The following is a 22,687-nucleotide window of genomic DNA, read 5'->3' as shown; positions in this document are numbered from 1 at the left end:
ATTTTTCTCTAAGAAGGAATATAATTGTGAGTCAGCAACAAGATATTGGAAAATGAAGGATAATGCAGCCTTTAATATTAATCCTTAATATATTTTTTGTAATGTTGATTTTTCTTCATTGTTACTACCTCATGCACTTCAAGTGTTTTGAGATATTTAACTTAGATATGGTCTTATATATATAGTCGGCGGAAGCGTGCGGGTGGCCCCGCGAACACTGGCCGGTGCGCCTCATCCCCCTGCTTTCGGGCGAGGCCCAGGTGGCCGGGCAAAAGCTCCCAGTGGCGAACCTCCTGGTCTTCGACGACCTGAAGAGGGCCATCATCCAACGGGTCGGCCGGAGCCCCGAACAACATTGCCAGTGCTTCCAGTCCCTTGACTTGGGGGAAGCCGGTCGGCCCTTCGAGATGGCCCAACAACTCCGGGACTCCTGCCGCAAGTGGCTGCTGGCCGAGGGAAGTGACGTGGAGCATGTCATCGACCTGGAGGTGCTGGAGCAGTTCATCGCTCGGCTGCCAATGAAGACTGCCTAGTGGGTCCAGTGCCACCATCCCACGTTGCTGGATTCGCCCATCCACCTGGCAGAGGACCAAATGGTGGCGAATACCAAATACCTGTGAGCATCAAGGGGGGTATCTATCCGGCCTTGGTGGATTCAGGATGTAACCAAACCTCGATCCATCAAAGCCTGATTCAACCGGGGGCCTTGGATACCAGACGCGTGGTTAAGGTGCGGTGTGTACACGGGGATGTAGTGGAATTTCCGGTAATGCCTGTCGTTATCCAATTTCGGGGTCAAAAGCATAGCATTTAGGTTGCCGTAAGTCCGCACCTCCGGCATCCAATAATTTTGGGTAAGAATTGGCCTGCTTTCGCAGCTCTATTGGGGTCTCTGTGTGTGGATGCCTCTTGGGGAAATAAGGCCCGGAACGGGGGCGCGCGGGTGCAGGTGGGAGAAACTGAGCTGGGACCGCCAGGCCCTGCTCCAGGGGAACCGGGTGAAGTCGAGAAATGGGGTCTCTCGGAACGTGATGCATTTCCCCTGGAGCAATCTCGGGATGAAACATTGAAACATGTGTTCCAGCAGGTCCGTACCATCGACGGCCAGCTTCTCCAGCCTACCCAAATGCTCTCCTGTCCGTATTTTGCCATTTTAAAAGATTGGTTGTATCGAGTGACCCAAGACGTTCGGACCAAGGAAGATACAACCCAATTGTTAGTTCCAAGGAGCCGCAGGGAAATGCTTTTCCAAGCGGTTCATTCTAATCCAATGGTGGGCCACCTGGGACAGGCTGCCACACTAAATTGCCTCATGACCCGTTTTTTTTGGCCGGGCATTCACAAGAATGTGCACAGGTGGTGTGCGTCTTGTCCTGAATGCCAGTTGGTAAACCCCTCCCGTTAATGCAGGTCCCCCTCGAGAGAATTGGTATGGACCTCATCGGGCCATTAGAGCGATCCACAAGAGGACATCGTTTTGCATTAGTCATAGTCGATTATGCAACACGATATCCTGAAGCAGTGGCCCTGTGCAACATTTCGGCTAAGAGTGTGGCGGACGCACTGTTTCGTTTAATCTCCCTGGTGGGGGTTCCTAAAGAAATCCTCACCGATCAAGGCACGGCGTTTATGTCACGTAAGTTACGCAAACTTTACGAATTATTGGGCATTAAATTGATTCGTACCAGTGTCTATCACCCACAAACCGACGGCTTGGTCGAACACTTTAAGCGCACGCTTACGTCAATGATTTGTGCAGGAAGACGCCAAAAATTGGGATAAGTGGTTAGAACCCTTGTTGTTCGCCGTGCGAGAAGTCCCGCAAGCCTCCACAGGGTTTTCCCCCTTCAAGCTTCTCTATGGACGGCAGCCCCGCCGGGTGCTGGATGTCCTGAAAGAAACTTGGGAGGAGGGACCGTCTCAAAGCAAAAATTAAATTCAGTATGTCCTGGACTTGAGAACAAAACTACACACTTTGGGGTGGCTATCAAGGGAGAATTTGTTACAAGCTCAGGACAGACAGAGCCGGCTGTACAACGGGGGCGCTAAGTTACGCAAATTTGCACCGGGAGAGATTTGCTCCGGGAGAGAAAGTACTTTTATTGCTCCCAACATCAAGCTCCAAATTAATGGCAAAGTGGCAGGGACCGTTTGAGGTTGCACGACAAGTCGGAGAGCTCGATTATGAGGTTATACGGTTGGATAGGAATGGGGCACGTCAAATATATCACCTCAATCTCCTTAAAAAATGGAAGGAGGTGGAGCCAGTGATGTTGGTGATGGTGATTAGTGGAAAGGAGGATCTTGGGCCAGAGGCGAATGTCAAATCTCAATCCCTCACCCTGGCCCCAGGTGGAGATCACCTCTCGCCATCCCAGCTCACTGACGTAGCAAGATTGCAGGCTGAATTTGACGACGTGTTCTCGCCCCTACCCGGCCGTACCAACCTGATTCAGCACCATATCGAGACTGAGCCGGGCGTGGTAGTTCACAGCCGGCCATATCGCTTGCCTGAGCATAAGAAAAAGGTAGTTCAGGCTGAATTAGGCACCATGCTTGAAATGGGGGTAATAGAAGAATCCAACAGTAACTGGGCGAGCCCAATAGTTTTGGTTCCGAAAACGGACGGCTCAGTCCGTTTCTGTGTGGATTATCACAAGGTGAATGCTGTGTCGAAATTTGACGCGTATCCAATGCCATGGGTTGACGAGTTGCTTGATCGGCTCGGCACGGCTCGTTTTTATTCAATGTTGGACCTAACAAAGGGATATTGACATATCCCCTTGTCTCCTTTATCCAAAGAAAAGACAGCTTTCACAACACCGTTTGGTTTACACCAATTTGTTACCCTTCCGCTCGGGTTGTTCGGGGCTCCGGCCACCTTTCAGCGGCTCATGGACAAGATCCTGCTAACCCATGCTGCATATTCGGCTGCCTACTTGGACGATATCATTATATTTGGTGGTGATTGGCAGCATCATATGCAGCATTTGAGGGTGGTCTTGAGGTCGCTGAGAGGGGCTGGACTCACGGCCAACCTGAAGAAGTGTGCGGTTGGGCGTGCAGAGGTAAGGTATCTGGGCTTTCACTTGGGGCATGGGCAGGTGCGTCCCCAAATTGACAAGACAGCCGCATTTGCAACCTGTCTGCGCCCTAAGACCAAAAAGGAGGTGAGACAGTTCTTGGGGCTGGCGGGATATTATAAACGGTCGGAAGCGTCGGACAGGGGGCTGGGGGCAGTCCTGTCTCAGGAGATCGAGGGAGAGGAAAGGCCGGTGCTGTACATTAGATGCAAGCTCTCTATGAGAGAGACTAAGTACAGCACCATAGAGAAAGAATGCCTTGCCATCAGGTGGGCCGTCCTCACCCTCCGCTACTATCTCCTGGGATGGGAATTCACCCTCTGTTTAGACCACGCCCCCCTGCAATGGCTCCACAGCATGAAAGATACCAACGCGCGGATCCCTCTGTGGTATCTGGAGCCTTTTAAGCAGCCTTTTAAGTTCAAAGTGATCCACAGACCGGGTGTTCGGTTGGCTGCGGCTGACTTCATCTCCAGAAATGGGGGGGGGGGGCTGCAGGCCAGATGGCTCCACAGCCTGAGTCGGGCGGTGGGGGTATGTGCCTGCAGCGGGAGAGAGAGTCGGGACATGAACGGTGAGTGAGCGGGTTGAACAGAAATGATCAACACCTGTCTCATGTTTCAGTAATTGGTGTGGAGAGTATTTAAAGGCAGGGAAACCGGAGTAGTTGAGAGAGAGAACGACTGCTGATGACCGCACAAGCCAGAAGCCGAGACCCGGAAGTGTGTCTAGGGTTATTGTTGCCGGTGTGAGTGACACCATAGTTTTAATTTATTTCTGTAATAAAAACGTCAGCAGTCAAGCCGACCCCTCGTCCTCTTCCTTTCCATTCTTGAACCTTTGTACAGTCTTCCTCAAAAAACTTAATTTCTTTTACACCGAAGAAACAAAGACATGAACATCTTGGCATTGGGGTGAGTAAATTATCAGGAAATGTTAATTTTGAGGTGAACTAACCCTATAATAAATGCCTTCTGAAGTGAAGAGATGCATTTGTGTAAGAAAAGCATCCATATTTATAACTTCATAATCTAAATTATCTAGCTTCTGCCAGATGACCATAGGCATTCATATGGTTAAGAATCGTCCATTTTAGACTACACAGATTTCAGATTAAAAACAGTCCCCTATTTACACACCTGGGTTGCCATGGCCATCTGATGTAGATCCACAGGCACAGGTTTTTATATAATCTGAAATGACAAAAGAAAGAAATATTTTAAAATACCATTTAAATTTAGGGTTAGGACTACCCCTAACCATGAATAATTATTGCATAGTGCACCTTTAAAGTGTAATAAGCATTCTTTTAAATTTCCAAACTCATTATGGAGGAAACACTGAAACAACCTATTATGATTGATATTAAAGGGTTAGTTATCCCAAAAATGAAATTTAGCCTGTGATTTACTCACCCTCAAGCAATCCTAGGTGTACATTATTCTTTCAGATGAATACAATCAGAGATATATTAACAAATATCCTGGCTCTTCCCAGCTTTATAATGGAAGTGAATGGGTGCTTCTGTTTTGAAGTCCATACAAGTGCATCTAGATTAGATTAGATTAGATTCAACTTTATTGTCATTGTACATGTGGGCACAAGGCAATGAAATACAGTAGACAGGGGAAGAGATAACAGCAAAACATTAGGAAAGAGAGGAGAAAAAACAACAACACCCAAGGAGCACCGTTTGAGAATAGGAAAAACATCTCAGCACAAAAGCACATAATCAATACACCATAAACACACGATGGAAATTGGGGGGGTCAGGGTGATCCAGCCCAGGCAATCAGCATCCGGTCCTACAGCCATTACAGCACTGGTCATAGACGTGCTTGCCAGACTGGCTGAACAAAGCAGCGAAGGCGAGGGATGGGGGTTGTGGGGGGTGACTGCATATTTGTATATGTGTAAGAGTTCGTGTTTTTGTAGACCTGGAGAGCTGCGATTCTCTCTAGATGCCTCAGTCAGCAGATTATACAGCGTCACTGCAAGTTGCCATGGAGACAGCCAAGGTCTGTGGGAGAGGGGGGAGGAACGCAAGAGACACTAGCTGCAGTGCTCACCCAGGAGATATTGTTATCCAGCCAAGGCCAAAGCTGCCAGAGAAAGCCGAATGAAGATAAGATATCAGTTGTTTGGTCTAGTAGCCGCATTCCTTTTTTCATGGTCACCATGATTGTTCAGTGTCCATTTTGGTCTCCAAATTCTCCAATTTCCTTTCCAAAGCCGTGAGCTTCTTCGTGATGCTATCCATATTGAGGTTAATAGTCTCAGTCTTAATGCTGACCACTCTGCCCACTGCTTCAATCATGACGGACAGCCTTGTGAGGCTTTGGACAGCTGTTCCCGTCTTCTGAATTTTCCGATAACCCAGGGCAAAGCCTAATCCATCCATGATAAAAGTGCATCAATCATCACAAACACCTCCAGCCTGGTCAAGAAGGCTCACCAGTGCCTCTTCTTCCTCAGGACACTGAAGAAAAACCAGCTGTCTTCAGCCACCCTGATGAACTTCTACTGGTGTGCGGTTGAGAGCATCCTGACCAGTTGCATCACAGTCTGGTATGGGACCGAACCAAATAAGAACGCAGGTTTCAGTGCATCATAAATGCCTGAGCGATCGATTTAAATATTTGTCCTGGTCCTCTAAAATGTACACAAGAAGCATGGGCATCGCTAGGCTTTTTTTTAGCGAGGCTATAGCATTTAGCTCCATAAACTGTAAACATATTCGCGATCGCCTCAGAATCAGTCTGCTTAAATATCATATAAAAAAAGTGGCAGACCTGTCTCCTCCCCGTCTTTCAGTGCGTTCTTCAATCCGCAGACCGTGGCGGAGCAGCGCGAGCAGACTCAAACAGATACAGAGGACACAAGGTGTGTTTATCGATAGACTGTTAAGATTCAAGATTCAAGATTCAAGGTTTTTATTCGTCACATACAAAATTATATATAGCATACATAACCAGCAGTGAAATGTGAGTCAGGTCCGCTCCATGGACAGTGCAATTATTAAAGAAAACAACACGGATGAAAATATACATAAATAAAGCTATGTAAGAATGAAATAAAAGTAAACAATAAAAATATAAGAATAAAATATAAAAAAATGTATATTGTAGAATTAAATATAGAACGCAAAATAATGTGCATGAGTGTAAACTGTAGTCTTAAATATTAAGATGTACAGGGATGTACAATGTGCATATATGCATTTTACTGTAGTCTTAAATATTAAGATACCCAGGAATGTACAAGAAGCAAATGTGCAAAACAGGGCGACACTGTCAGTGTGTCTATGTGAGGTAGTGAATATAGTAAAAAGATAAAGTGAACATTAAGTGGAGGCATGAGGATGTTAAGAAGCTGGTTTAGAGTTTAAGAGCCTGATGGCCTGGGGGAAGAAACTCCTCCTGAGTCTCTCAGTTTTTGCCATCAGGCTACGGAAGCGCTTACCAGATGGCAGCAAAGTGAAAATATGATTACTGGGGTGGGTGGAGTCTTTGATGATTTTTGCAGATCTACTTCTGCAGCGTTTGAGGTAGATGTCCTGCAGAGAGGGGAGAGCAGACACTGAAATGCGCTCAGCTAAGCGCACAACTCTCTGCAGGGCTTTGCAGTCTTGACTGGAGCTGTTCCCATACCACACTGAGATACACTGAGTCAATACGCTTTCTATAGCCCCAGAATAGAAAGTTTTCAGGATTGCTGGTGAGACCCTGAATTTCCTCAGCTGTCGCAGATGGTACAGTCTTTGCCTGGCTTTATTAACCTGTGTTTGAATGTGAGTAGTCCAAGTTAGGTCCTCCGAGATGTTTACACCAAGGTACTCGAAGCTGCTCACCCTCTCCACAGGGGTCCCGCTGATCATAAGAGGAGTATAGGGCTGCTGCTGTCTCTTCCTGAAGTCCACAATCAGTTCTTTAGTTTTGCTCACATTCAGAGAGAGACAGTTGTCCTGGCACCATGATGTCAATTTCTCTATCTCATCCAAGTATACTGTCTCATTATTGTTGTGAATGAGGCCCAGAACCACAGTATCATCAGCAAATTTGATAATGGATGTGGAGCTATGCGAAGACACGCAGTCATGTGTGTAAAGAGAGTAGAGCAGGGGACTCAGGACACAGCCCTGTGGGGCTCCTACGTTCAGGGTGATAGAGCTGGAGGTGTACTGGCCTAGTTTCACCACTTGAGGTCTGCCAGTGAGGAAATCAAGGATCCAGTCGCAGAGTGAAGAATTCAGTCCGAGGTCTATGAGTTTGGAAGCTAGCTTTATGGGGACTATAGTATTAAAAGCTGAGCTATAGTCAATAAATAGCAGCCTTACATAGTTCCTGTTATTGCTGTCGATGTGTGTGAGAGAAGAGTGCAGGATGTGTGAGATGGCATCATCTGTGGATCTGTTTGGGCGATAAGCAAACTGAAGAGGGTCCAAAGTATCCGGGATGGAGGAGCAGATGACGTTTTTAACCAGTCCCTCAAAGACCTTCATCTAGATCTGTCTCTGTCAGAAGGAGATGCATAAACAAGAACACAAGAGTACTATTTATGGAGGCGATATCTTTAACACCAAGCATTTCTGCAGATTCTGTTGATATTCTCCTTGATTCCTTCAACTCAAAAGTTAAGAATGTTATTGATGATATTGCTCCAATAATAGTCAGTAAGAAAACAGACAGAAATCAGTCTATGAAAAGACAATGCAGAAAAGCTGAGCGGATGTGGCGGAAGACAAAACTTAAAGGGTTAGTTCAAATTTTTTGAAGCATCGAAAATACATTTTGGTCCAAAAATAGCAAAAATGATGACTTTATTCAGCATTGTCTTCTCTTCTGTGTCTGATGTGAGAGAGCGTTCAAAACCAAGCAGTCTGGATATCTGGTTCGCGAACTAATCATTTAGTTCACAAAATCGAACTGAATCGTTCGATCGGTTCGCATCTCCAATACGCATTAATCCACAAATGACTTATGTTAACTTTTTTTAAAATGTGGCTGACACTCCCTCTGAGTTCAAACAAACCAATATCCCGGAGTAATGCATGCACTCAAACAGTACACTGACTGAACTGCTGTGAAGATGAACACCGAGCCGAGCCAGATAACGGACAATAGACTGACTTGTTCACGAGTGAAGAACCGGTTGCATCGGTGTTTGGATCACCAGTAGTTCTTTCGGACAGTTCGATTCAATAAACTGGTTGAAGAAAACGGTTCACCGGTTCTTTTGCGCTCGACATAATGGCGTCATTTGCGATGATTGCCCTTGATTCAAGCCTTCGGTTTACCCGCGCTCATAACACTAGCACAGGATCAGTTCAGTTCATACGCTCTGTGTGTCGGTCTGCTTCACGCTGAATCACACATTCGCAGTATCATCAGCTCCTCGGTTCACGAATCGGACGCGTCTGACAGAAACAGTTCTTCACTCGTGAACGAGTCAATGTTTTGTTCGTTATCTGGCTCGGCGTTCATCTTCAGTTCTCTCTTCACAGCAGTTCAGTCAATGTACTGTTTGAGTACATGAATTACTCCGGGATATTGGTTTGTTTGAACTTAGAGGGGGTGTCACATTAAAAAAGTTAACAGCTTAAGTCATTTGAGGATTAATGCGTATTAGAGATGCAAACCGTTTAAAACGATTCAGTTTGATTTGGTGAATTGAATGATTCGTTCGCGAACTGGATATCCAGACTGCTTTGATTTGAACTCTCTCTCACACAGACACGGAAGAGAAGACAATGCTGAATAAAGTCGTCGTGTTTGCTATTTTTGGACCAAAATGTATTTTCGATGCTTCAAAAAATTCCAACGGACCCTCTGATATCACATGGACTAGTTTGATTATGTTTTTCTTACCTTTCTGGACATGGACAGTATACCGTACACACAGCTTCCATGGAGGCACTGAGAGCTCTCGGACTAAATCTAAAATATCTTAAACTGTGTACCGAAGATAAAAGGAGGTCTTACATGTTTGGAACAGCATAAGGGTGATTTATTAATGAAATAATTTTCATTTTTGGGTGAACTAACCCTTTAAAATTCACTATAGCATCTATAAAGACAGCCTTCATGTGTGAAACTAGCCACAGCTAGACAGAATTTCTCCTCAGACCTTAAAAATAGTAACTTAAACAACACTCATACTCTTTTTGCCACTGTTGAGAGACTGACAAACCCCCCAAGTCAGATTCCCAGTGTAATGCTCTCAGACAGCAAATGCAATGAGTTTGCTTCCTTTTTTTCTGAGAAGTTTGTCAATATCAGAAAGGCGATTGGCACATCCTCAAGCAATGCAGAAGTCAGACAGATTTGGCCACAATATCAAAAAGATACTATAGCACTATTCGGATGGGACTAGTTTTCCAAACTATGTTTGAGTTTCGATTCTTACCACATGACGTCTGTGATTTTCATGTACCAATTCGGACGGGACTAGTATCTCCGTGTTTATTACAGAGGTGGGAGGGTCTGATTTGTGCATCTGGGCGTCACAGAGATCCCGCGCTCTGTATGCGTGCATTGCATTCATTCAGAATGATTGCCTTAGTATTATTACACAATAAATACTAAATGGCTAGTATACCAAAACTATATTAATGTGTGGTTCCTTTAGTTTAACTTGTTTTCCTTTTTTTTTTATTAAATGCAATTAAAACATTATGTAACTGAGTACATAAATGAACGTGAGTAATCTTACCTGATGCTGATATTACAATAGCCAGTATTAACAGTTTACGCGATCTTGCTCTTGATTTTATCATTTGTATTATTTTTTTATTATTATTTATTTGCCGCTAAGCAAATATATCAAACATCCGCGCGGTAAGAGCATCTAAGGTAATTCACGTTGGCCAAAACACACAAGGAAACGCGTTGTGAAATAAAATAACACCGGCAATCACAGACATTCGCATTCGGACGGTAGTAGTTTTCTCAGAATCACTGAGTTTGCTGAAAAACGGTAGGTAATTTGCTCTGGAATTATCACAGAGGTTATGTGAGAAAAACACAGACGTGGCAGATTCGGACGGGATTAAAATCACCAAGTACATCTGTGAAACGCAGATTTCTCTAACGACCCCGTGTAAAACTAGTCCCCTCCGAATAGGGCTTTTGTCTACTTTTGAAGCAACTGATATAAATTTTTTGGAAGAAATAGTGCAGCATCTAAAATAGTCAACCTGCTATCTTGACACACTTCCAACATATTTTTTTCAAAAGTGTGCTTAACTGTTTACAAGCAGATCTCTTATAAGTGGTGAGCACCTTCTTTCTGGGACACTACCAAACTCACTGAAAACTGCAATTGTTAAGCCCCTCCTGAAAAAGAGCAATCTTGATAACACCATTTTGAGCAATTATAGACCAATATATAATCTTCCTTTTGTAGGCAAAATTATAGAAAATTTAGTTTTTAATCAGCTGAACAAATACTCAAACTCAAATGGATACCTGAACAATTTTCAATCTGGTTTCCGACCGCATAACAGCACAAAGACAGCACTCATTAATATAATAAATGATATTCTTACTATCAGTGCTGGTTTTGCTAGATCTCAGTGCTGCGTGTGACACTGTCAATCATAACATACTACTAGAGACTGGAAAACTGGGTTGGGCTTTCTGGGATGGTACTCAAATGGTTCAGGACATACTTAGAAGGGAGGGGCTATTATGTGAGTCTAGGAGAGCATAAGTCTAAGTGGATGTCCATGACATGCGGAGTCCCACAAGGCTCAATTCTTGCACCTCTCTCGTTAATACCTATATATGCTCACACTAAGTCAAATAATGAGAAAAAACTAATTGCCTATCACAGCTATGCTGATGATACCCAGATTTACCTAGCCTTATCTCCAAATGACTACAGCCCCACTGACTCCCTCTGCCAATGTATTGATGAAATTAATAGTTGGTGTGCCAGAACTTTCTTCAGTTAAACAAGGAAAAACCTGAAGTTATTGCATTTGGAAACAAAGATGAAGTTTTCAAGGTGAATGCATACCTTGACTCTATGGATCAAACAACTAAAATTCAAGTCAGGAATCTTGGTGTGATTCTGGAGACAGACCTTAGTTTCAGTAGTCATGTCAAAGAAGTAACTAAATCAGCATACTATCATCTAAAAAACATTGCAAGAATTAGATGTTTAGTTTCCAGTAAGGACTTGGAGAAACTTGTTCATGCCTTTATCACTAGCAGGGTGGACTATTGTAATGGTCTCCTTACTGGCCTTCCCAAGAATACCATTAGATAGCTGCAACTCATCCAGAATGCTGCTGCCAGGACTAGAACCAGAAAATCTGAACCAGAAAATCTGAGCATATCACACCAGTCCTCAGGTCCTTACACTGGCTTCCAGTGACATTTAGGATTGATCTTAAAGTACATTTACTCGTTTATAAATCGCTCAGTGACCTAAACAACTGAAAATATGTCATATTCTAGGTTCTTCAAAGTAGCCACCTTTTGCTTTGATTACTGCTTTGCACACTCTTGGAATTCTCTTGATGAGCGTCAAGAGGTAGTCGCCTGAAATGGTCTTCCAACAGTCTTGAAGAAGTTCCCAGAGAGATGCTTAGCACTTGTTAGCCCTTTTGCCTTCAATCTGCGGTCCTGCTTACCCCTAAACTATCTTGATTGGGTTCAGGTCCGGTGACTGTGGAGGCCAGGTCATCTGGCGCAGCACCCCATCACTCTCCTTCTTGGTCAAATAGCCCTTGATGCCTTCAGTGTGACTCTACAATTTTCATAATCATGAAAATAAAGAAAACTCTTTGAATGAGAAGGTGTGTCCAAACTTTTGGTCTGTACTCATTTTTCACTTTATTTAGTCGACAAAATCAAAATATCTGTTTGAGCAAAATGATCACAATCTTTTCTTCAATAAAGATAGGCCAAGGTGAATGAGAAGTGGGTTCTTGTGTTTGTGTCAACAGGAGATTTGTGGCTTGGAAGTAATACATCCTAAAACTGTTCCATCCTTTTACATTTATAGATGAGCAGTCCTAAATCAAAGTCATTTAAATTTCCATTGTGTTATAAGTAGAAACGAACACTTCTAAAATTTAACAAAACTTTAGTTGATTGGTAGATGATGATGTTTTACAAACAAAATGTATATATTTTACATTGCACAGTCATTTGTTTATATGTCTTTACGTGACAATGTCAGTATTTAAGTGACAGGCTATTCATCACATTGCCAAGTTGCAGCATTGCATTCTGCCTGCTATTAAGACAGTTGCATTATTCATCAGGATTAGAGCCAACCACACAGGCCCCTGTGCGTCTGCACCAGTTCCAGTTCTTTATCGATCTCTGCTCTCTCCATTACCAAAAAGAGGGGCTATCTGCATGATAGCAAGCAAACTGTGCATGATGATTATGCTCTAGCCTGCTGCACGTCTATTTATGTATTTATTTTTACTGAGGAGAAGGTGAGAAGAGATAAAAAGCGGCACTGTACTGATTCTCCTGAGAGAGCCATATAATGGAGTCCTGGATGACTTAAATAGGCAGAGAAGAGTGTTGCTACTTCTCTTTAAACAGTTCAAGTTATCTTGGACTTTCTGTTTTGATAAGGAATGAATGATATGTTTGGGGCACAGCTTGATTCAGATGTTATGTAAATACCCAGATAGCTCCAAAAACAGCTTTGTATGATATAAATCAACTTGTAGCCTTACTTATTTTTCTTAGTTCCTAGGAAATAATGCTTTTCTGAGAGGTGGTATGAAGATAAACAGACAAAGGAAAGTATACAAAGCTAAAATATCACAAAGTCACTTACTCTTTTCCTGTGTTTATGTGTGTGTGTGTGTGTGTGTGTGTGTGTGTGTGTGTGTGTTTATACTGTGGCGGGAGGAGCAAATGACAGACATCAGGCCTTGTAGAGTCATTTATTTAACAGAAAATAAACATAAAATATCCAACATAGGAATAAATTGTCCAAAGGGAAGGAGTGTCTAAAATAAACAGGGGATCTGGTGTCTTCGTTGTGCTGGAAAATTGTGTTTGAAGATGAGGGGTCCAGGTAAGGGGCAGAGTACAGTGGTCGCATCCACTCCTCTTTGTGGTCCGGGGTATGAGGTGCGGTGGCTTCTTATAAGTTGTAACTTGTAAGTTCAATGTCAAACACTGTAATATGCTCTGGTCCCCTCCCTGTTTACTGTGGTGATAAGATACATAGCAGACTGTCATCACTCAATGGCTGAATGTTTGAGTGGTTCCCGCAGAATAACAAGTTTCATAAACATTTGAACGAGTTTTTTGAGGCAGACCAGATCCGGTTGAAAAGAGATCTATCCCTCCAGGGACTCTTTTCTCTAGAAATATGGCACATAATCTTTGTACTCGACTAAGGCCCTGTCCACACCGCAACTTTTTTTATGCAGTTTGGCCGCTCACCACACGCAAATGCAGCACCATGTCACTGAAAACAAACATTTTTGAAAACTCCTGCCAGGGTGAAGATTCTCAAAAACTCCAGTTGCAGTGTTATTATGTAAACAGAAAAAAAAAGATTTCAGCATGTGATGTCGGAGCATGCACTTTTATCTGCTTCTACTGGAAACTTTTTTATATCATGCTTGGCATCTTGGCTCTTGACAGTGCCCTTTAGTAGTGGTCTACAACCCCGTCATTTGGTACTGGGCCGCACAAGAAAGAATAAATAACTTAAATTTTTTTGTGTTTGTTTTAAGCTTTGATTGTGTTTACAGTGTGCAATAAAACATGTTCATATTTTGCGTGTAAAAAAACAGTATTTTTCACACAATTCACTTATCTGTATATCACTGTTTTCACTGTCATAAAAACAGGCTGATGACTTCCTTGTGTTATGAAGTTCTGACAGCACACAGCATGTGAAACAACGATGGCAGCCCCTATGAATAATATTGCCTACGAATGCAGTGTTTATGCAAGCAGTACACGTTGAAAAATAGATTTTAGGACAGTGTAACGTTGCAATTAAAGTAATAATCTAGCTACAATTCCTTGCGCTCAGGAAGTTTGCCGTGACTTGTCTGGAACGGTACAAAGTTGTTAGTCGTGGTTTGAAATCTTGACTTATGGGCTCAAAAACCTGCCTGGAACGCACCATTATTTTTAAGGCATGTTTAAACGTTACCATAGTGACCAGAGACAGTGAGCGTTAGGTTAGGGGGCAGAGAAAATGTTATTCATGTTATGTTGTTGGCACGATGTTACAAGGACACTGCTAATAAAGTTGCATATCAATACACAGTGGATTCATGTTATTATATTTACAATATAACACAGTTTTTATTCCAGTCGTATCATTTTTTGTTGTTCTATTTATCCGTCATACCTTAAAGCCAGGTCTGTGAAAATATTGTCCGACATTAAATCGGTCCTTGGTGCTAAAAAGGTTGGGGACCACTGCTTTATAGCATCCTTTTGAACCTTCATGTGGACAGGGATTAACTACATTTTTTTAAATGGAAGAAGGAAAAAAAACTCTGTACATATGGAAATCGCCTAACTGGGGCCCAGGTCAGAAGCAGACAAATTGGATAAACCGACCATCTGCTAGCTACTGCTAGTCACAGAAGTCAGTTAAATGGGTCATATGCTGTTGCTAAAAATAACATTATTTTGTGTATTTGGTGAAATGAAATGTTTATGCGTAAAAAAAAAAAAAACACTATTTTCCACATACTGTACATTCCCTTTTAAGGGAACTTCGAACTGCGTTCTCTAGGGGGTGCTATGGGGAACACCTCGTCGTGACCCATGTCTGAAGCATACATTTAAAAAACAATGACATCGTTTGCCAACAACGGCCTCTGACCTCACTACCGGCGTGACTATAAATAAGCGCCAGGACAACGCGTCATTCTCTTCTTCGTCTTCATTGATTGTTTTGTTTAAAGCGTGCATCTGAGAAATGACCACGGTAAGAGCGATCTTTCTCTGTTTATCATGGCATCCACTAGCAAGGCGTTTAGACAGTGTGTACATCTGTATCAGCATTATTTGACACCTGATGGTACACACAGTCTTTATGTCTCTTGTTTGGGCGAAGAGCACGAACGCAATGTCCTTGAGGGGGTGATCTGCCCACATTGCGAGTGTTTTTCTATGAAAAATCTCTCTCATCTGCCTCCCTTTTCGAGGAAAGAGGGACAGTCATCTGCTTCTCGCGATTCCGAAGAAGCTGAAGCTGAGCATTTATTAGACCGTTATTTGTCTGACCATAGCTCTCCAGCCCAGGTGAGCCTTCCATTCTTGCCTGATTTACATACAGAAATTAAAAAAAAGAATGGAAGAGGCCATTTTCTTATCACATCCATTGGTTTTAGCATACAAGTTATGCCAACATCGAGGCGATGCGCAAAAACGGCTATGACAGGATGCCCCATGTAGAAGAGACGCTGGCTAGCTATCTCTCTGTGGGTGAAACATCCTGTCTTAAATCTCCCTTTTTGCCGTTTATGCCCCTACAGGATACATCCCGCTTAAATGGCACAGGTCAGGCTGTGGCTTCATTGCACAAGATGGCAGTGGGTGAGTATGTAACCCTTTCTGTATGTACTTATGTGTATTGAATTGCTGGTGGTTATGTGTCTACTAATAAACTCTGTGAGTTTCCTTTGCAGTGCTCAGTTACGTTGTTTACAAAACACTCTTCAGCACCGGCCGTCCATCCTCATGCTTTTTGTTAGGTGGCCGAGATTGCAGGCTTCTGCGGGAGCCTCGCTGATCATCAGACTGCAGGGAATTTCATGGATATCTGGCCAGGTCACCCTGATGGGCCTCCTGGCCGCTTAGTTGTGCTGTTGCATCCAGCAGGAGGTTGAGGTCGTAGTTACGGAAGTCTTTCTGTATATGCTGCCTCACGTTATGCTCCCCTCGCCAGAGGTTTGCAAAATTTGAGCTTGGCTCTCCTGAGCGGTTCAGCACCTCTGCTGTGTTTAGGAACCTTTAAGTACACATGCTAAGTTCTGTGCACTTAAGCTCTGTCTAAAATCCACGTAAGTGTTAAGTGTGAACACAAGACTGCAAAATTTTCTGAAATCCTGTACCATAAGGGTTACGCGCTCAGCTTTGTTCCCTGTTCGAGATGGTTAGACCTTGGTTTCTTGGGCTCTATTCAGCCAGTGTGTATTTGTTTCTAAGAGCTGCTCGATCAGAGTGCCACGAGAGCACCTCCTTAGAACAGTATTTGAAAATCCATGTTATGGTAAGTGTGCACGTGAAGTCTTTGCGCACTTTCTGAAATCCACACTGTGGTAAGTTTGCAAACTAGTGCTCTGCATTCTTTCTAAAATCCTATATGGTTAGGGCTTCACGCAGTTGCTTCATGCCCTTTCTTGAGTTGGTAAAAGCCCTGTTCATCTAGGGCACCACTCCATTTATGTATCCTCGGATACCTATCTAAACAGGGTGTTGATCTACTCTGTTTAGATCAACACCCTACTAGAGATCTGTTGAGACAGCTCCTTCAGCAAGTTTATGCAAAAGCAAGCGGTAGCTCCTGTGTGACAGACAAGACCTTGTATAAATACTGGGATCTTAGCCATATCCCTTTGAAGGAATCCTTCCTGATTCCAAGCCTCAGGGTGCTTTCACACTTGGCTCACTTGCCTGGTCCGAACCCAAGTTTGGTTGCTCCCCCCTTCCCCTGCTGGACTGTGTTCATATTATAAATTTGAGTCCGAACCGCGGTTCGCTTGCGTCATCAAGCCAGCAGCATGGCGCCGGCGACAACAGCAACACTCAAAACTACATCTTTTTTCTCTATGTGAATATTTAAGTGCCATTATGCAAATCTCCCCACATTGAGACATAGACATGTAGGGGGGTGTTAGAATGAGCCGTTTTTGGTGGGAGTGGTTGACTCTTAACTTTTATAAAGAATGTCTCTCTGGGTTTGAGATTTTATTCTTTGCAACTTTACAGATCTTCTTTATACACCAAGAGCTTGTAACACTCCAAAGAGAAAGGAAACATTTAAACTGCATCATATGACCCCTTTAATTCTCAATACAGAGACTATTTCACTTAGATATACTACACAGGCTGTGTCTGTTCCCTGAACTAGAAAATACAAAGAAAAACATCCAGAACAACTTAATCAATATTCAACAAATAAAAGACCGATATAATACACATAAACAAATGATAAAGTTTGGATAAATGAATATTAGATCCCTTTCTACAAAAGTGGTTTATTTAAATTATTTGATTACAGATCATTACTTAGATGTGCACTGTTTGACAGAAACCTGGCTGAAACCAGATGACTACCCAGGTGAAAAAGACGTACAGTAGTATTAAATAGGCCTGGGACGGTATTGAATTTTTCTTACCACGGTTGAAAAGCAATAAATTCCCATGGTATTGCGGTAAACCGCAACCCGCAAACCCCACCCCACCCCACGCCACCGTGAACGATGGACTTTCACTTTCGCACACACACGGGAGGCAAACGAATATAAGGAACAGGTTTATTTCACTTTTTTTTTTACATTTAGAAAATGAGCATTTAGAACAGAAATGGAATGATGTCTGAAATAAAAATTCTGCTAAACGAAATAATAGGCGAGCCATCATATTTTTGGGGGGCGATATCAGATCTGATCGCAATTCACAACAGAGATCTGAAGATAGAGCATCATGAAGACAAACAAACACATTTTTATTTATCGTATTGATCCGTAATAGATATTAATTTGCATGTTTATTTTCCATATTTTTACCTTCAGATTAGGCTACAGTCGTTGTCATCAAACAATCACTTAAACTATAATGACTTTTGCGCAGAGGCTAAGGCAATTGAGCAAAAGGAACATGTTTATTTAACATTTATTATTTCACATTTAGAATAAGAACATTTAGAACAGAAATTATGTCTGAAAAAAAAAGTGCTGGCAAAACAAAATGCGCTATGGTTTACATCCCAGCCTTCATATTTTTTGCTAGAAAAACTAGCATGTTCACTTTGTCAGGTTTAAGGGAAGCCCTGAAAGACGTAACGACGTTACCTGCAGCTCATCCTTCACCTCGTCAGAAATGTCAATATCCTTATACCTAGGGTCGACAAACGCGGTCTTTGCCAATAGCTGTTGAGTTGAGGGTGCACTGTATTTTTCCATCAAAACGGCAGACATTTTTTCTTTCTATTTTAATATTTATATAGATATTACGTGTGCGCTTTTTTGTCTCAGTGGTTAATGAAGGCTATTTAACGAAGGCATAAAGAGTAATATAAATATGTAGACATATAGGCTAAATTAATATAAATATTTAAAAATCTATAATATATATAAATATTATTTATATTATATATTTTTACATATTTATATTTATTTAGCCTATATCTCGTGTGCGCTTTGACTTCTGCCGAAGGCATTCAGATGTGCAGGCCAATGTTTTTTTTTTTTGTGCGGTGATGACGGTTACAGGTTTAGACACATCAAACTTTGTCAGGCCGCCAGGGACACACCCCTTGACAAAAACTCAAAACCTTCGTAATTTTACAGGTTTAGACACGTGGTAGGCGTCACGTGACCGCGGTATTGCGGTAATGCAGTAACCGTCCCAGGCCTAGTATTAAATGTTTTTAAAATGTACTTGAAATTCAAGTATTATGTTCTTCTTCTTATTATTTTTCTTCTTCTTCTGCTCCGTAATGAATCACATTTTTGAGAGCCTAAACATGCTCCAAAACTCACAAAACTTTGCACACGCATCAGGACTGGCGAAAATGTACATCTGATATAGGTTTCAGAAGTGGGTGTGGCAAAATGGCTCGATAGCGCCACCTGTTAAATTTCAAGGGAGTGCGCCTCGAGCTGTGTTTCACGTACATTCATGAAAATCGGTACACACACATAACCCACCATTACCTACAAAAAAGTATATTGGTACAAAATCCAAAACCCAACAGGAAGTATGTTATTTGGAATTTCCTGTATGATTTTTGTGCATTTTTTGCCATTTCCATGCCTTGTACTTTGACGAACTCCTCCTACAGTTTTAATCAGATTATCATAAAATTTGGTGAGGGTCATCATAAGACCTTTGTGATGTTAAATTACGAAGGTTTTGAGTTTTTGTCAAGGGGTGTGTCCCTGGCGGCCTGACAAAGTTTGATGTTTCGCCGTGAAACAGGAAGTTGCTGTAACTCAGGCATGCAAATTCCGATCTTCCCCAAACTTCACACATGTGATAGCTGTTCTGTCCTGAACAAACACCCATGACCGAATTCAGTTATAGTCATAGCGCCACCTGCTGGTAACAGGAAGTGACAAGGTTAACACTGTTATGGACTCCTAGGAACAAATTAAAAAGTGTCAAAAAGTGTCAAATAGGCTGGCAGCATGCTAGAAACATAACGAAAGATGCTAGCAACACTTAGCTAAGTGTTAAAGCATTCTACTAAGGCAGTGAAAAAGGAAGTTGCTGTAAAAAAGGCAAGCAATGTCCGATCTTTCCCAAACTTCACACGTGTGATAGGTGTTCTGTCCTGAACAAACACCCATGACCAAATTCAGTTATAGTCATAGCGCCACCTGCTGGTAACATGAAGTGACAAGGTTAACACTGTTATGGACTCCTAGGAACAAATTAAAAAGTGTCAAAAAGTGTCAAAGAGGCTGGCAGCATGCTAGAAACATAACGAAAGATGCTAGCAACACTTAGCTAGGTGTTAAAGCATTCTACTAAGGCAGTGAAAAAGGAAGTTGCTGTAAAAAAGGCAAGCAATGTCTGATCTTTCCCAAACTTCACACGTGTGATAGGTGTTCTGTCCTGAACAAACATCCATGACCAAATTCAGTTATAGTCATAGTGCCACCTGCTGGTAACAGGAAGTGACATGGTTAACACTATTACAGACTCCTAGGAACATATTAAAAAGTGTAAACAAGTGTTAAATAGGCTGGCAACATACTAGATACATACTAATACATGCTAGCAAAACTTAGCTAAGCGTTAAAGCATGCTAATAATGTAGTGAAAAAGGAAGTTGCTGTAACTCAGGCAAGCAATGTCCGACCTTCCCCAAATTTCGCTTGTGTGATAGGTGTTCTTTTCCAAACAAACACCCATGACCAAATTCAGTCATAGTCATAGTGTCACCTGCTGGTAACAGGAAATGACAATGTTAACACTGTTATGGACGCCTACGAACAAATTAAAAAGTGTCAAAAAGTGTTAAATAGGCTAGCAACATGCTAGAAACATAATAAAACATACAAGCAACACTTAGCTAAGTGTTAAAGCATTCTACTAAGTCAATGAAAAAGGAATTTACTGTAACTAAGGCAAGCAATATCCGATCTTCCCCATACTTCACACGTGTGATAGGTGTTTTGTTCCAAACAAACACCCATGACCAAATTCAGTTATAGTCATAGCGCCACCTGCTGGTAACAGGAAGTGACAATGTTAACACTGTTGTGGACTCCTAGGGACAAATTAAAATGTGTCAAAAATAGTTAAATAGGCTGGCAAAATTCTAGAAACATAATGAAACATGCTATCAACATTTAGCTAAGTGTCAAAGAATGCAACTAATGCACTGAATAAGGAAGTTGCTGTAACTCAGGCTAGCAACGTCCGATCTGCCCCAAACTTCAGACATTTGACAAGAGTCCTGTACTGAACACATCAACATGCCCGTACTCCATTATAGTCATAGCGCCATCTGCTGGCAAAATGAAGTGTCATGTGTAACACTCTTATGGACTCCTAGCATGTGTAACAATGTTATGGAGTCCTAGCAACATATTAAAAAGTGCCAGCAAGTGATAACACTGGTAGCATGCTAGAAACATACTTAAACATTTTAGCAACACTTAATGCTAAAGCATCTTATTACTGCAGTGAATCAGGAAGTTACTGTTGGTCAGGCTTACAGTGTCCAATCTGCCCCAAATTGAACAAGTTTGATGAGAGTCCTGCCCTGAACACATAAATATGCCCGTATTCGATTCTAGTCATAGCGACAACTAATGGCAACAGGAAGTGGCATATCTAATACTGTTATGGACTCTTTAAAAAATAATAAAAAGCAACAATAAATATTTAATAGGCTGGCAACATTTAGAAGCATACTAAAACATGCTAGCATCACTTAGCTAAGGGCTAAAGCATGCTACTAATGCGGTGAAAAGGGAAGCTGCTGTAACTCAGGCAAGCAATGTCCGATCTTCCCCAAACTTCACACTTGTGTTATGTGTTTTGTTCTGAACAAACACCTATGACCAAATTCAGTAATAGTCATAGCGCCACCTGCTGGTAACAGGAAGTGACAAGGTTAACACTTATATGGACTCCTAGGAATGAATTAAAAAGTGTAAAAAATTGTTAAATAGTCTGGCAAAATTCTAGAAGCATAATAAAAGATGCTAGCTACCCTTAGCTAAGTGTTAAAGCATGCTACTAAGGCAGTGAAAAAAGGAAGTTGCTGTAACTAAGGCAAGCAATGTTCGACAAGAGTCCTGTCCTATACACATCAACATGCCTGTATTCGGTTATAGCCATAGCGCCATCTACTGGCAACAGGAAGTGTCATGTGTAACACTGTTATGGACTCCTAGCAACTTATTAAAAAGTGCCAGCAAGTGATAAATAAACTGGCAGCATGCTAGAAACATACTAAAACATGTTAGCAACACTTAGCTAAATGCTAAAGCAGCATAATACTGCAGTGAATCAGGAAGTTACTGTAATTCAGGCATACAGTGTCCAATCTTCCCCAAATTTAACAAGTTTGATAACAGTCCTTTCCTGAACACATCAGCATGCCCGTATTCGATTATAGTCATAGCGCCACCTAATGGCAACAGGAAGTGGCATATTTAAGACGGTTATGAAAAAAAAAAAAAGCATCAACAAGTGTTAAATAGGCTGGCAACGTTCAAAAAGCATACTAAAACATGCTAGTAACAGTTAACTAAGTGCTAAAGCATGCTAATAATGCAGTGAAAGAGGAAGTTGCAGTAACTCAGGCAAGCAATGTCCGATCTGCCCAAAACTTCACACGTTTGACAAAAGTCCTGTCTTAAATACATCAACATGCCTGTATTCGTTTATAGTCATAGCACCACCTGCTGGCAACAGGAAGTGTCATGTTTAACACTTTTATGCACCATTTGTAACACATTAAAATATTCCATTGTGCGCTAATCATGCTAGAAATATTCTAAAACATGCTAGCAACACTTGCTATGTGCTAAAGGATGCTATTAATACTATGAAACATGAAGCTGTTGTAACTCATGCATACCAGCATTCCCAGTCTGACCCAAACTTCACGTTTTATAAGAGTCCTGGCCTGAACACAACTAAAGGCCAATATTCAACTATAAGTATAGAGCCACCTGCTGGCAACAGGAAATTACTTATTTTATACTAACTTAAACATGAGATGTCTGATCTGCCCCGAAACTTGGCATGTTTGGTAAGAATCCTGGCCTGAAGAGATTAACATGCCAATATTCAGTAGTAATCATAGCGCCACCTGTTTGCAACAGGAAATGTGGCACAAATATTTACTATTTTATAAGCATATGGCCCAACGTTCACTGTTCCTCCTTTGGGCACCGGGTGGTG

This window comes from Carassius auratus, unplaced genomic scaffold, assembly GCF_003368295.1.
Source record: "Carassius auratus strain Wakin unplaced genomic scaffold, ASM336829v1 scaf_tig00012282, whole genome shotgun sequence".
NCBI classification, from domain to species: domain Eukaryota; kingdom Metazoa; phylum Chordata; class Actinopteri; order Cypriniformes; family Cyprinidae; genus Carassius; species Carassius auratus.
The sequence above is the reverse complement of the archived record's forward strand: the minus strand, read 5'-3'. Positions refer to the sequence as shown.